This window comes from Strigops habroptila, chromosome 1, assembly GCF_004027225.2.
Source record: "Strigops habroptila isolate Jane chromosome 1, bStrHab1.2.pri, whole genome shotgun sequence".
Lineage (NCBI taxonomy): Eukaryota > Metazoa > Chordata > Aves > Psittaciformes > Psittacidae > Strigops > Strigops habroptila.
The window spans coordinates 68722839-68735848 of NC_044277.2; positions in this window are offsets into that span (position 1 = coordinate 68722839).

The window sequence follows — 13010 nt, forward strand, 5'->3', positions numbered from 1 at the left end:
CTGATGATGTAGAAAATAATGTAGTTCATGTTAAAAGTTTATATAGCTACTTTGTACAGCAGGATCACAATCTTGTTTCAGAAATCACTTTGTGATTAACAGCTGTAAGGTTTGTACATTTAGACTGATGTATAAGCTAACAACAAGATGATGATGAATATCACATTTGACAATGTTTTTTGTTTGATACTCAGTTCACTACATGTTGCCTGTCATTAGCCAATACCAATGTCCTCAAATATTTGTTGTACAACCTCATCGACATGTAACAGTTTGACAGCAGATACTCATTTAATTTCTCTGCCTGTTGACTTAAATTCGTTTACTCTTCCCACTAACTGCACTTACTTCAAGAACTGTGGCATGAGGATGTGGTAACAGGGATGTATTTCACAGTCTTATAGAGGAAATGATACCATCTTCCTCTTTGGTCAGTAAAAATGTTACTGCCAGCATTTGGTGTGCATTGCTAGCATAGCTAGGTGTCCCGTAGGTGCCAAATGGTTGAGGTGTACAGCTGTACTCCAAGGAAATATCCTCCTCCTGTTTCAAGGCCTCTTTCTTTCAGATCCTCAGGAGCCTGCTGAAAGACTTGTGCCCTGGGTTTAGCTGTAACAGTTATTTTTCTCCTTCTTAGTAGGTGGTGCAGTGCTGTGTTTTCTACTTTAGTCTGAGAACAATGCTGATAACACACAGATGTTTTAGTTGTTGTTAAGTAATGCTTACTTTGATCAAGAGCTTTTTCAGTTTCATGCTCTGCTGGTGAGAAGGGGCACCGGAAGCTGGGAGGAAGCAGAGACAGGACGCCTGACCCAAACTAGCCAAAGCGGTATTCCATAACACAGCACATCATGCCCAGTTTATAAACTGGAGGAAGCCACCCAGAAGGCCCAAATTGCTGCTCGGGTTGGGCTGGGTATCAGTTGGCAGATGGTGAGCAATTGTATTGTGCATCACTTGTGTTTATTGGTTTTATTTTCTTTCCTTCCTTTTTTAGTTTTATATTCTCTCCCCTTATTATTTCCCTTATCATTATTATTATCAGAGGTAGTAGTAGTGGTTTTGTATTATACCTTAGTTACTGGGCTGTTCTTATCTCAACCCGTGGGAGTTACATTCTTTTGATTCTCCTCCCAACCCCACTGGGAGCGGGAGAGAAGAAGGAGGGAAGTGAGCGTGTGGCTGCGTGGTTCTGAGTTACCAGCTGGGCTTAAACCATGACACTTGCCATGCTTACTTAGCTAATGTGATTAGCTGTTGCAGCTTTGCCCTTGGCATTGAGAGTGGCCCTTGTCTTTAATTTTACTGTGAGGTATGAAGTGAGTAATGGACTTCCGGAGTAATTTATTTCTGGAATAATGCCTGCTGCAGTTATTCTCAAACACTTTTTTTCCCTATGAGTCACCTGGTACACTATGTGTGAGATGCCTTTCTCTCTCTTCCCTTTACTCCTGGTTTCTCCTTGCTCTCCACCAAACAATCAAAAGCTAAGCTTCTAGGGAGATAGTGTGGTAATGGTCTTTTTGAGAAAAATTAGTGTGGAGTTGTACAGAAAGCAGGCAAGTGTGCTCACATAACACAATGTATGAACACACAGTAGCATTAAGGTTTTCGAAGTGTTTGCATTTCACAAAGTATCCAGGAATAAAGCAGTTATGTACAACAGAAGGCAGAGAAAGAGCGTGACTCGTATTTTTAGATTTTGCATTTAGGTACCATCTTAGCTGGTTTTCCGTAAGTAGAAAGCAGTTGTTTTCCTGGCCTGTGTGCCATGTCAGGAGTTTCTGCTTTTGTGTGTGAAAGAAACTTGGGCACTTGAGAGATTGCTCTGCTGCTTCCTCTCCCCTTCCCTGCCCTCCTAAACTTCTAACCTGAGCTTTATGGCATTTTTTGACTTTCAAGCTGTTGATATAACACTGATGCTCATAAGGTGGAGAAGATTTACGGTATTACAATGTGATTTGTTGATGTGTGATTTTTCTTTCTATCAGTAGGTTACTTTATTGAGATCATAAAATAAAAATCAGTTTTTCATTTCAACCTCCCACTTGTTCCCCCCGAATTTATTAAAACGATTCTGCAAAGAGTAAAAAAGATTAATTTCCAGTGTTTTTAAAGTAGGAGAGAAGTTCTAAAGATAAGAAAAAGTGTTTTACAATAGAGATGGTAGGAAAGTTGAGAAAATGGAAAACTGAATGCCCTCACAGTGTTTTATTGAATATGTTCAACTTTGATGAAGCACAAAGGCATTGCTACATAGTTTAAGTTGGCAGGTAATAAATTTTGAGGGACAAAACAAAAGACAAAGTAAAGTAGTTACGTTTTCCCTTTCTGATCTCTTGATGAGAGAAACAGACAGTGGATGTCATTAGCAACTGGACATTATCCATTCACAGTAATTAAATCAACCGAGGTGTTTATCTGGTATCTTAGGCTTGGAAATAACAGGAAGAGTGCAGCAAAAATAAATGCTTAATGGTGCTATTTTATGCCTAAATGAAGAGATTAACTGCAGCTAGAAATGGCAGCTAATTATACGACCATTAAATAAGCAATTAACTATGTAAATGTGCTGTCATTTAGTCACCTTCTTTATAATGTAAAAGGTTCCCATATCGGTCCTCTTTTTGATGTTTCTATATTGACTTCTACTGGTAGGTGACATGTCAGTGATCTCGGAAGGAGAATGTAGGTGGAAACAATTTGGGCCCAAGAGCTGTCATTTCACTGAGTTTTCATGATGCCTAATATAATAAGGCAGTTATTTTAACTCGAGTTGCTGTTACAACTATCATAAACACTATTCAAAAGAGAGACCTATCCTCTTCAGTGTGTGTACACAATCTAAACGACAGGAAATACATTGGGGAGCCAAACAAATCTTTAGATTTTTGGAAGTTACATTAAAGAATTGTTCTGATTACAAGGCAAAGTGTCAAAGAAAAACTCAAATGGCTAGTAAAGTTGTTGTTAGAAAAATATCTCCAATAAATTTTGAAATAGAAACATTTCTGAAAGCTTAGCCAGATGGAAAGAGCTGCATGATGCTGATGTCTGCATGAACTGAAGGAGACAGATGGTCAGCAACTTAAAAGGTTTGACACTTTCAAATATACATGGGACAAAAAGAAAGAGAATGAGAATCCAATGGACAAATAACCCTTGATGATAATAAGTCTCTAACTTATTTGAAGTGTGCGATCCATCTGAAAGCAATTGCATTCAAACTAATGCTTTCATGAGAGGACCCAAGGCTCACTAGGCACCAAAGATGAATAGGAAGCTCAGCTGCTGCTCATAAAACTGTACATTTGTAGATGAAGATGACAAGTTAAAATAGAATTTCAATGGAATCATACCTCAGAGACAGATGAAAACCTGTTAACTGTAGATGGCCTGGCCCTAAAAAATGAAAATAGAATAGAATGAATGCATGGGGTTCCTTAGGAACTAATGAAAATACTAAAACATGCCTGTAAGAAGAAGCAGCATCTGGATAGTCACAAACATGAACGTAAGTTACATAAATGCTAAATGGATAAGATCATACTCTGGTAAGGGTGGAAAAGTAGGAGCATAGAGAAGATGAAGAAACAGCTGTAATGAGTGTAAGTTACGTGACTTAAATTCAAAACGTGTAATGTACAACATGTAAAAACATGTATCTAGGAACAGAGTGTATATGTGACAGATCTGGTAATTACAAGATATCAAAAGCAATGGAGTGTATACCAATGCTAAAAGGCAAATTAGTAATTGAATGTAGGTCGTTGAACAGCTTGGCTTTGGTATAAGTCATAGAAATTGAGGTACATGGCACAGTCAGAAAGAAGAAAGCAAAGATAGCCAAAATGTTTTGAAAAGATCTTGAATATTTTATTTAAATCCTTTATATGGATGCCTCCCAAGGTCAAATTACTGAGATGGAAAACAGTGAATGGTAGTGGAGACACAGCCAAAGAAATAAAAACTATTTTTATGTTCTAGACAGCCACCAGGAGTTTAACCAGCAACTTTGAAGGTCAAGTTATAACTGTAAAGATGAATCAAAATCAATAGACTAAATTCTAAACCGTCTACTTTGACACTGACTGTCACTGATTTTCAAAGTCCTCTTTGGCTTTCTCGAAAAGACTGAAGTTGATATATAGACCATGAGGAGATGCTCACTGCACATCTTCTTAGCAATTGAGATTATGGCATATTTTTCCAGCCCCAGAACCTGAAGAACAGTTGTCACAAGGACTGAGAAAAAAAACCAACCCTTGTGCTAACTTGATGATTATTTAGAGCATTCTTCCCCTCTCAGTACATTCCAGCTTGAAGAGCTCCAAACCAAAACCTTTTCCATTGGATTTGCCACCTGCAATGAGCTCACCTCAAGGTGTATCACCAAATTGCATCAAGGGGCACTCACAGTCCAAGCAGTCAGCAGGAAAACTAATTCAGATTAAAGTAAGAAAGATGTATCACTTGCGACCCTTAAAATCTTTTATCACTATAGAGCTGTAAGGAATGTATTTGAGTCAGCTGTTCTCAGTGTAACTTAAATCATTGTTATTTTAGACTATGATACCAGACTGAAGTGACACTCATGGGGTATCAAACCCAATGAACCCACAACAGATGTACAGTGAAAATGAGTAGATAATTACTTCTTCATACCAAAGGTGTTTGCGCATCTTCCTCCTGTTTGCATTTGTTTGGATGAGATGTTCAAACAGCTTAGTGAATCTCGGTTTTTTTCTCGTATAAAAAATGAATACAAAACCAAACTGCAAAACCCAAAAACAAATAAATAGGAGATTGAAATTTCCTGGGCAGGCACAGGGATATGGTGTTCTTGTACCCATCACTCTTAATCACTCAAAAAAATTGTAAGCAAAAGTTAAAAATTGCACAGAAACAGAGGAGCAAGAAATATGCCATGATGAAAAAGAAGTCATAGGCTTAGATCCGCTGCTTAACATCTCCCTATTAATAACTTGACAGACTACCAAGTGAAGTATGGTCATATAAAGGGTTGGCTTCTCTTTCACAATCAAATCTCAGAGAGTAATTGATTTTTACAAGAAAAAAAAAGGTGGAAAATTAAAATAATTCAGTCAGATCTCCATCTCATTTGTCAGAAATCACTCAAACTAACCATCTTCTAACAACAGCCTCACCCAACACCACACCCTTACCAAATTCATATACAGCTTGTTTAGATTATTCTTTACATTGAGTTTTGTTTGTAACCTCCAAGATCTGTTAAAACTGCAGTGTAATTTTGTGCTTCAGTGTTAATTACAGCTTTCAAATCTCTATTAAGTAATCTACCATCTTTGCCAGCATATTACTAAGCTAGCAATTTTTAACTTTCACCTTCAGTGCTTAGAAAAATTGAGACCTCATTCCCATTTACACTCATACCTTTCCATCCTGTACTTTTTTACATGAAGAAGATTTATAGTGTATGTTTTCTAGGTACCTGACTCTTTTGTGGGCTCCTCATCTTCATACAAAGCCTCAGTGCATTAAACTCAGCAGTTTCTTTTTAATTCTTCAGGATTTACCTTGCAGACTGACTCACACATTTAAATTTTAAAAAGTCAAGAAACCCATTATCAAGGTTATTTCCAAGGCAATTACACTGGTGCTAGAATTATACCTCTAAAAAAATGGTTAATGGCTAAGTGGTAAATTCTACAATAAATTTTGTCTTGATAATTGTTAAGACTAATTCTCTTAATTCTCAAGTTGCTATCGCTTTTTCCTGTGAACATCTATATTGCTAGTGTGTCCTTGTATTAGTGTGTATTATTGTTTGATTCACATGAATTGTTGAGTCTCACCAGAGAAAAGTTAGTGCTTTGTCCCCTGCTCTCTTTAATGTCCAGTAAGACATCTTTCTGGTTTTGTCCGTTGAAGAATTATTTCTAAACATTCACACCAAATTCTTCAAAAATCAATGTTTCCAAATTATCCTGTCAGAACTGTGGTTTTTTTCTCTTTCTTTGAATCTCGTATCTGTGGCCATAGAACAGTAGAAATTTAGAGAGTCTGTGATATTATCCCAGGCTGTCTGGTCTAACTGGAGCAAGCTCTATCTGAAGTTGTGGAATTGGCAATGACTGGTACAGGAGAAGCATCAAGGTTGAGCTAATCAAAAAGGCATACGACTTCTGTTAATTTTTTGAGTTTGAAAAAAATATTTATTTATATTTTTTCCTGTCCAAATTATTAGAGGGGATGTGTGAAAGAGCTTTTAGATAAAGCCATGCAAAAACATGTTTTAATGCTCAGAATTTTCAGAAAGAAAATTTCTTTTGAGAGTCTTGCTTGATATATGTCCAAAGTGGACAATGTAATAGGTTATATTGGAAAAGAGACTGACAGTTCTGCATGTGACAAAAGCAGAAGATGTAAATAACCTTATCCAGGTTTCGCGGCTTATGTAAGAAGGTATGGCACTCAAAATAGGCACTGTGAGGGAAAAAGGCATGGAGTTTAGGTGTAGCTGCAGCAGGAAGGAGAGAGAAGGTCTGAATTTTATGGGACAATCTAAGTTACAGAAACAGAGAGTAAAAAGGAATATGGCTCTGCAAAGGTTGAAGGTGCAGGAAACACAGTAGGAAAGATGTGGGTCTTGTGCTTCCTTACTGTACCTGCAGTAGATGTGACCTTTAGGAAGCACAGAGTTTTGCTCAAGAGAGGTATGTAATAGTGGGTGTCAAATGAGGGAGAAGGAGGCTTAGAATTCTAGAGAAGAAAGAATGGATTTATCATGGGAAATATTATATAAGGGGAAAGAAATGGACAAAGGAACGTCTGGTAGAAACAGAGAATGGAAAAAGGGGAATAAGCTTTTCAAAAGAAAAGGGGTGACTCGGAAAGGAAGTGATATTCGAGGGATGAATATGGTGTGATTTTCAGAGCAGGGAGGCAGGGAGGAACTAGAGATAATGAAAGGTACAAAAGATGGAAGGTACAGTAATCTCTTAGGAGAGTTGAAACACTAAAGAAGAATAGATATTTGGGGGGAGCTCTAAGAAAAAGTTGTGACAAGAAATAGAAAAAGGGTAATATAAAAGGAAGAATAGGGGAGTCAAACAATGGCAAAACAGCAGTTGGTAAACTACAGCAAGCACTCAGAGTAACTAACTGTGGTCAGTAGTAACCAATGTGCTGTATCACTGAGCAGTTTTCATTGACTCTTAGGTTGTCAGTTTGGGAATGACTAAGGGTATTACTACTGTATCATTCCATCTTACTCTGTTATAACTGTACTTCAATATCAGGGAGTTGGGTTGTCTAAAGACACTAGTTTTCCTTTGTGGCTGTGGTTTTTGGGGTTCACTAGCTCTATAGTGTTGTGATACCCTAACCAAGATGCCATGGCTGCAATGCTGCTTCTCTCTGAGCTTGCTCATGTAAAGGGTTTAAGTATTGCCATAATCTGCTTTAACTGTGTTAGGTGAGAAGATGTGTTGTCAGCAAACTTGGTGAGGGTACACTCAATCCCACTGTCCATGTCATCGACAGAGATGTTAAACAGAGCCAGTCCTAGTGCTGACCCCTGAAGAACACCACTTGTCACTTGCCTCCACTTGGACATTGAGCTGTTGGCAGGAACTCTGTGAGTGTGACCATCCACCCAATTCCTTATCCACTGGGTGCTCTGTGCATCAAATCAATGTTTCTCCAGTTTAGAGACAAGGATATTGTGCGGGACAGTGTCAAATGCTTCGCACAAGTCCAGGTAGATGATGTAAGTTGCTCTTCTGTTATCCAGCAATGCTGTCAGCCCATTGTACAAAGTCAACATATTTGTCAAACCTTTGTCAGATTTGTCATGGAAGAATGGAGATTCAAAATATGGCCTTAATCTTCCTCACCTTTCCTCTAGTTTGCTCTGTAATTTATAAGAAGTGTTATGTGGCTTTTATCAATGAAAGAATTTGAGTTGCAAGTTCCAAAAGGCTGTAGCTACCTCTACTGCTGTGTATTACTCTCTTATGAAATAAAGAGTTGTGTTCTAAGGTTGTTCTAAACAGTTGATTTGAACAACAGCATGAGACACAGACTTCCTTGTGATGATCTCTGATCTTTGTGCTCCTTCCTTCTTTACTTCTTGGGGTACACAAAGCAGATTTTAATTTGTTTTTTGGCTTATACCTATACAATACAAGATACTAGAGTTCTCTCTGTTGTACTTTACAACTTATTCTGAACAGAATTTGTTCTCTGTTCAGTTTAAGCCCTGCAACATTTTCTTTTTCTTTTATACCACCGGACTGTAGTCCTTATAGACCTTAGTATTTTGTTTCAGCTTTTTCCACTGTGGTTTGTGTGAATGCACAACCTAAATGGTACTTTAGAGAAAAGATGGCTATCATAGGTATTTGTACACAAATGCAGACTTTTTTTTACTTCCATCTGTTAGAGCTATGCTTGAAGAATGAAGTAACTGATTATTTTTGTGCTGGGTTTTTTTGCTTCCCAGAGCAACAAGCTGGCCAAGCTGGGCTTTATTCTGACAGTGTTGAGAAGTTCCACTTCTTACAGTGCCACTCCTCAAATTGTCCTTCAGATGTCTTTGTCCCTTTGCCATTTTCGAAAAATTGCATCCTCTTGAAAGGAAGGTTTCTTTTAACCCACTAACTTTTAAAGATCTTTTTCCATGGTACCATTACAAATTGTATTTTTACCAACTTGAGAATCATACTTAGTTTATGAACTTGTTTAAGAGATTAGATCAGCATTGCAAGTTTTATTGGTTTGCTGATTTCTTTTCTGTGGTAACGTAATTGACAGGGGCTGATAAGCCTGTAAACGCAAAATAAATACTGAGTGTATTTCCAAACTAATAGCCCATTCATCTTCATCTGCAGTGTTGTCTGTTGTGCTTCTGAAGAAATACTGCGAGCTAGCAGTGCTCTTACTCCTGATGCAAACCCTGTCCTGATACCTAAGTACTTTTACAGAATGATGTGAATAATTGCTGTTATTGCATATTTTCCAAAATATGAATTTCCAAACCTATCATACTTTTCATTGCTTCTTTTAGGCTCTGATTTTCAGAGAATGAGAAGATGTGTTGTCAGCAAACTTGGTGAGGGTACACTCAATCCCACTGTCCATGTCATCGACAGAGATGTTAAACAGAGCCAGTCCTAGTGCTGACCCCTGAAGAACACCACTTGTCACTTGCCTCCACTTGGACATTGAGCTGTTGGCAGGAACTCTGTGAGTGTGACCATCCACCCAATTCCTTATCCACTGGGTGCTCTGTGCATCAAATTTTAGGCTCTGATTTTCAGAGAATGACTTTATGCCTTTCCCTAATTGCATGGCACTATGTTGTCTGCCTTAACTGGTTTTTGTGTAGATATTCTTTCCTACGAAAATCTTTTTACTTCATCACCTATTACCCTCCTCTAAATTTTCTTGTCCTGGATCCTGATACAGCATAAGAATAGTAAAGATGAGTTTGTTTTCTGTAATTATAAGCTCTTTATGATTGTCATAAGCCATTATGAAAATAAATAAAAAAAAAATAAAAATCCAGTTCTACTTAGGGTAGAAAAGGCATCCAACTTATTTTACAGAAATTAGGTGTATAATTTAGGAGAGTGTTTTAAAGCTATATTCTGCCTTGCTTACTCTCATTCTTTGTTGATAAAACAGAAAATGGTGTTTAAATTTGTTTTAGTTACCATCTATGTTTCCAAGGTGTTTGAGCCCAATGGCTAGTGGTCTTATTGAGCCCCTGCCTCCGCCATCTTGCAAACTTGAGATTCTACCAGGTGCATTCACTTGTTGTCAATGAAGGCATGATTCTCCCCTCCTGTTAGTGAGTGCCCCAGTGCAGCAGCTTTGTCTCCAACTGCCTGCCTGTGTGCCTGATTGGGAATGGATTTCCATCTCTTTTTACTGTATTTCTTAAGTTACAGGAAGTGTGTGACAGATATCTTTGTCATTGGCAACTTTGACAGGAAACTGTCAATCTCTTTTTTGTGTTTGATCTGCTTTACTCTGTTGTCGTTATGCTGACAGTATAAATTAAACTTAAAAAGAGACGAAGTGAATATTTACCATAAGAAACTAAGCAAATTAGAATGATCAGTAGATCAGGATTTGAGAATAAAACAAAGAGAAGTCTACAATTGTTTCTTGACTATGGAAAAGACTCATAGAGACTAAGATGTTGGATATTTTCATCTTAATATATACAACTGTCTTGCCTCTTATAGTGCTGATGTTTTTACGGGCATCACTTTTGAAGATTAATTACAATAAAAGTATTTTAAAATACAGTAATGACTGTATTCTCACATACTGATTTCCTGAAGGCAGCTCCTGAAAAACCAGACTGAGAGTAATTCTAGTTTATGAAAAGACCTTCCTAGTGTTTATGATATTGCATAGTTGCAAAAGAAAGTAATCACTGTACTTCAAACATTCATTGTGGTAAGCACGGAAAATAAATCATCCTGACTGCAGAAACACAATTTTATACCTATAAATTATTGCACTATAAATTACCTTCCTGGAAAACATACTTTTAGTCTGGAATTCTCTTACAAGGAATCTTTATGATCTCATTAGGTTTACCGTTTGCAGCAGAAAATTTAAATAATTTATCTTTTGATTACTAATTAATGGCAAAGTAATTTGAGAATGTTTACATTCTATAAAGCTCATCCATTAAATTATTTATCGTCTGATATCATTTCAATAGTCATTTTTTTAATTTTTCATGCTTTACATACAATGCCGCAGGATGTAGATTACTGTAGAGAAGCGCCCTATTTTTAAGCAGAAAGATAGAATGAATATTTTCAACAATATAACATAACTGCTTCTATCTCCTTACGTGGCCTTCTGGATAGTATGTACTGTGACCTTGTACTACATTTACCAGTTCAAATTACTAACAGTATTGAAACAGAATCAAATATATAATATTTCTGACAAGAGGGATCTATAGTGGCAATTTAATCTTGTTTGCACCATCAGAACTTGGTTTCTAGTGAAGTCCTTGGAGAAGCAGCTCAGAGGTGAGACACAATTTAATGAGGCATCACTCAGAACAAGAAGGAAACTTGTTTGTTGCAGTTGGATATGAGGTCAAGGGAGCGCATGCAGGCTATTGTGGATGGGGTGAGATGCTGGCCGGGGTGTGGCTAATTTATAAACTCTCACTTGTGTAATGGTAGCAGGGCTGTGTAGCCTTTTGTTGGGTAAGATTTAAGCACTGAACCCAGAGCTTTTGGGTATGTGTGATGTGATTGATCGTCAGCAGCAAGTATTTTTGATCGTTTACTTATGTATTGCACTGAGCAACACAGAACCCCTTTCTGTGGGCTTTTATTAGAATATGATTCTTTCATAAAAAGTTATTTCACTAATGCAAACTAAGAGAGCTTATGTAGTGAGGTTCAGCATTAGTATATGTGGCAGAACTTGACCTGTGTTGGTGTTTCGGTTGGACAATGTATTTCTGTTTTGCTTTCCTTGATTGAACTCTGACTTTGAATTTGAAAGCTATTCAAAATAATATATTGAATTTGAAGCTGGGTCAAGAAATATCCATAGGATTGCTTTCCTGAGATCATACTGCAATGCATAACATTTCTTATTAACAAATTGCAGTATTAGAAATAACGTTTAGTAATAATTTTATAGCTAATTGGTGAATAATAGTAGGCAAATTAAATAAGCAATTGTGACCATGTGTTGCAGATAATTCTTATTTATTGCTTGAATCTGAGATTTGGAAGAACTACAAAGTTTGAGAGGAGGAACCTAAGGAGGTGTTTACTTATGTTTTTCCCTTCAAGTCTCAAATCGGAAATCTGGTGTTTAAACTCAGCCTGATGTAGCATAGTGAAACTCTGAAGGTTCACTTGGACTTAGATATGAGCTTTACCGAGAGAGGAGGATAGACCTCAAGAAACTGATCCAATTGGTTGAGTTTGAGCTGAATAAAAAGTTTCTTTATTTGAGTGAAAACTTGTCAGGGAACTTACAGCTCTTATAATTTACAGGCTGCATTTGTGGATGTGCTAGTGTCTTTACTACTAATTGAACATGGTCTTTTCTCTGTGTTCATTCAGACAGGTAGCAAATTTGCCAATAATTCATTTATTTGCTTATTTAAAGTAAACTTTTGGTTTCTGTTAATTATTTAATGAATTAGCTTTTATTTTTCTTTTGACTCATTAATAGCTCATCAGCTTGGGCTACTGATGCCCACCTCTTCCCCTGCTTTCAGGGAAATTGAGCAGTATTAGGTCCACATATGAACTCATACTTGTGTTTTCACTTATTCTTTATATAATCTGGAAGAGTGATTTATTTGTGTAGACACAGCACAAACATAAAATATTCAAAGTGACAGTACTTTATACTTTTATGTCTGGAATTGGGTCAATGTTATTTCAAGCAAGGTGAATTACTTTGAAACTTGTTTGGAGAAAATTCTCTCAATCTTCTGTTAGCAACTTGTCTTGCTGTGAGCTTTCAGGTAAGGTGAATGCTTAAAAAAAGTGTGAACAACCTGCATAAACTTGTAGTGCAGTTCCTAATGTTATTAATTGCAAGTTCAGCATTATTTTTCTGTAAATATGATATGATATGATAACTGATAAAATTTGCTCATTCCACCAGTGTACTTTGTAATAAAATATTTTCATGATTTAATTTCCAGAAAGCCATTGAGTAATAAGTCTATACAGAAAAATTGAGAAGATTCAAGTGTTTTCGGTTCAGAACTATTTGCTTTTCTTTGATAGTGTTGCCACTATCAAAGTACTTAATCATTTATACACATGTTTTGAGGAGAATATACCTTAGATTTTTAATCATCTGGCATGCTTCATTTCTTTGCATGAACAATTCTGAATATGTTTTTTCTTTCATGCTAGGGGAGACAAAACCATTAGAGGTTGCCAGCTGGTTGTGTTTTGGTTTATTTTGTAAAAAGGCATGGAGGGAAAACAAGAAAAAAAATCCAAAGCTGC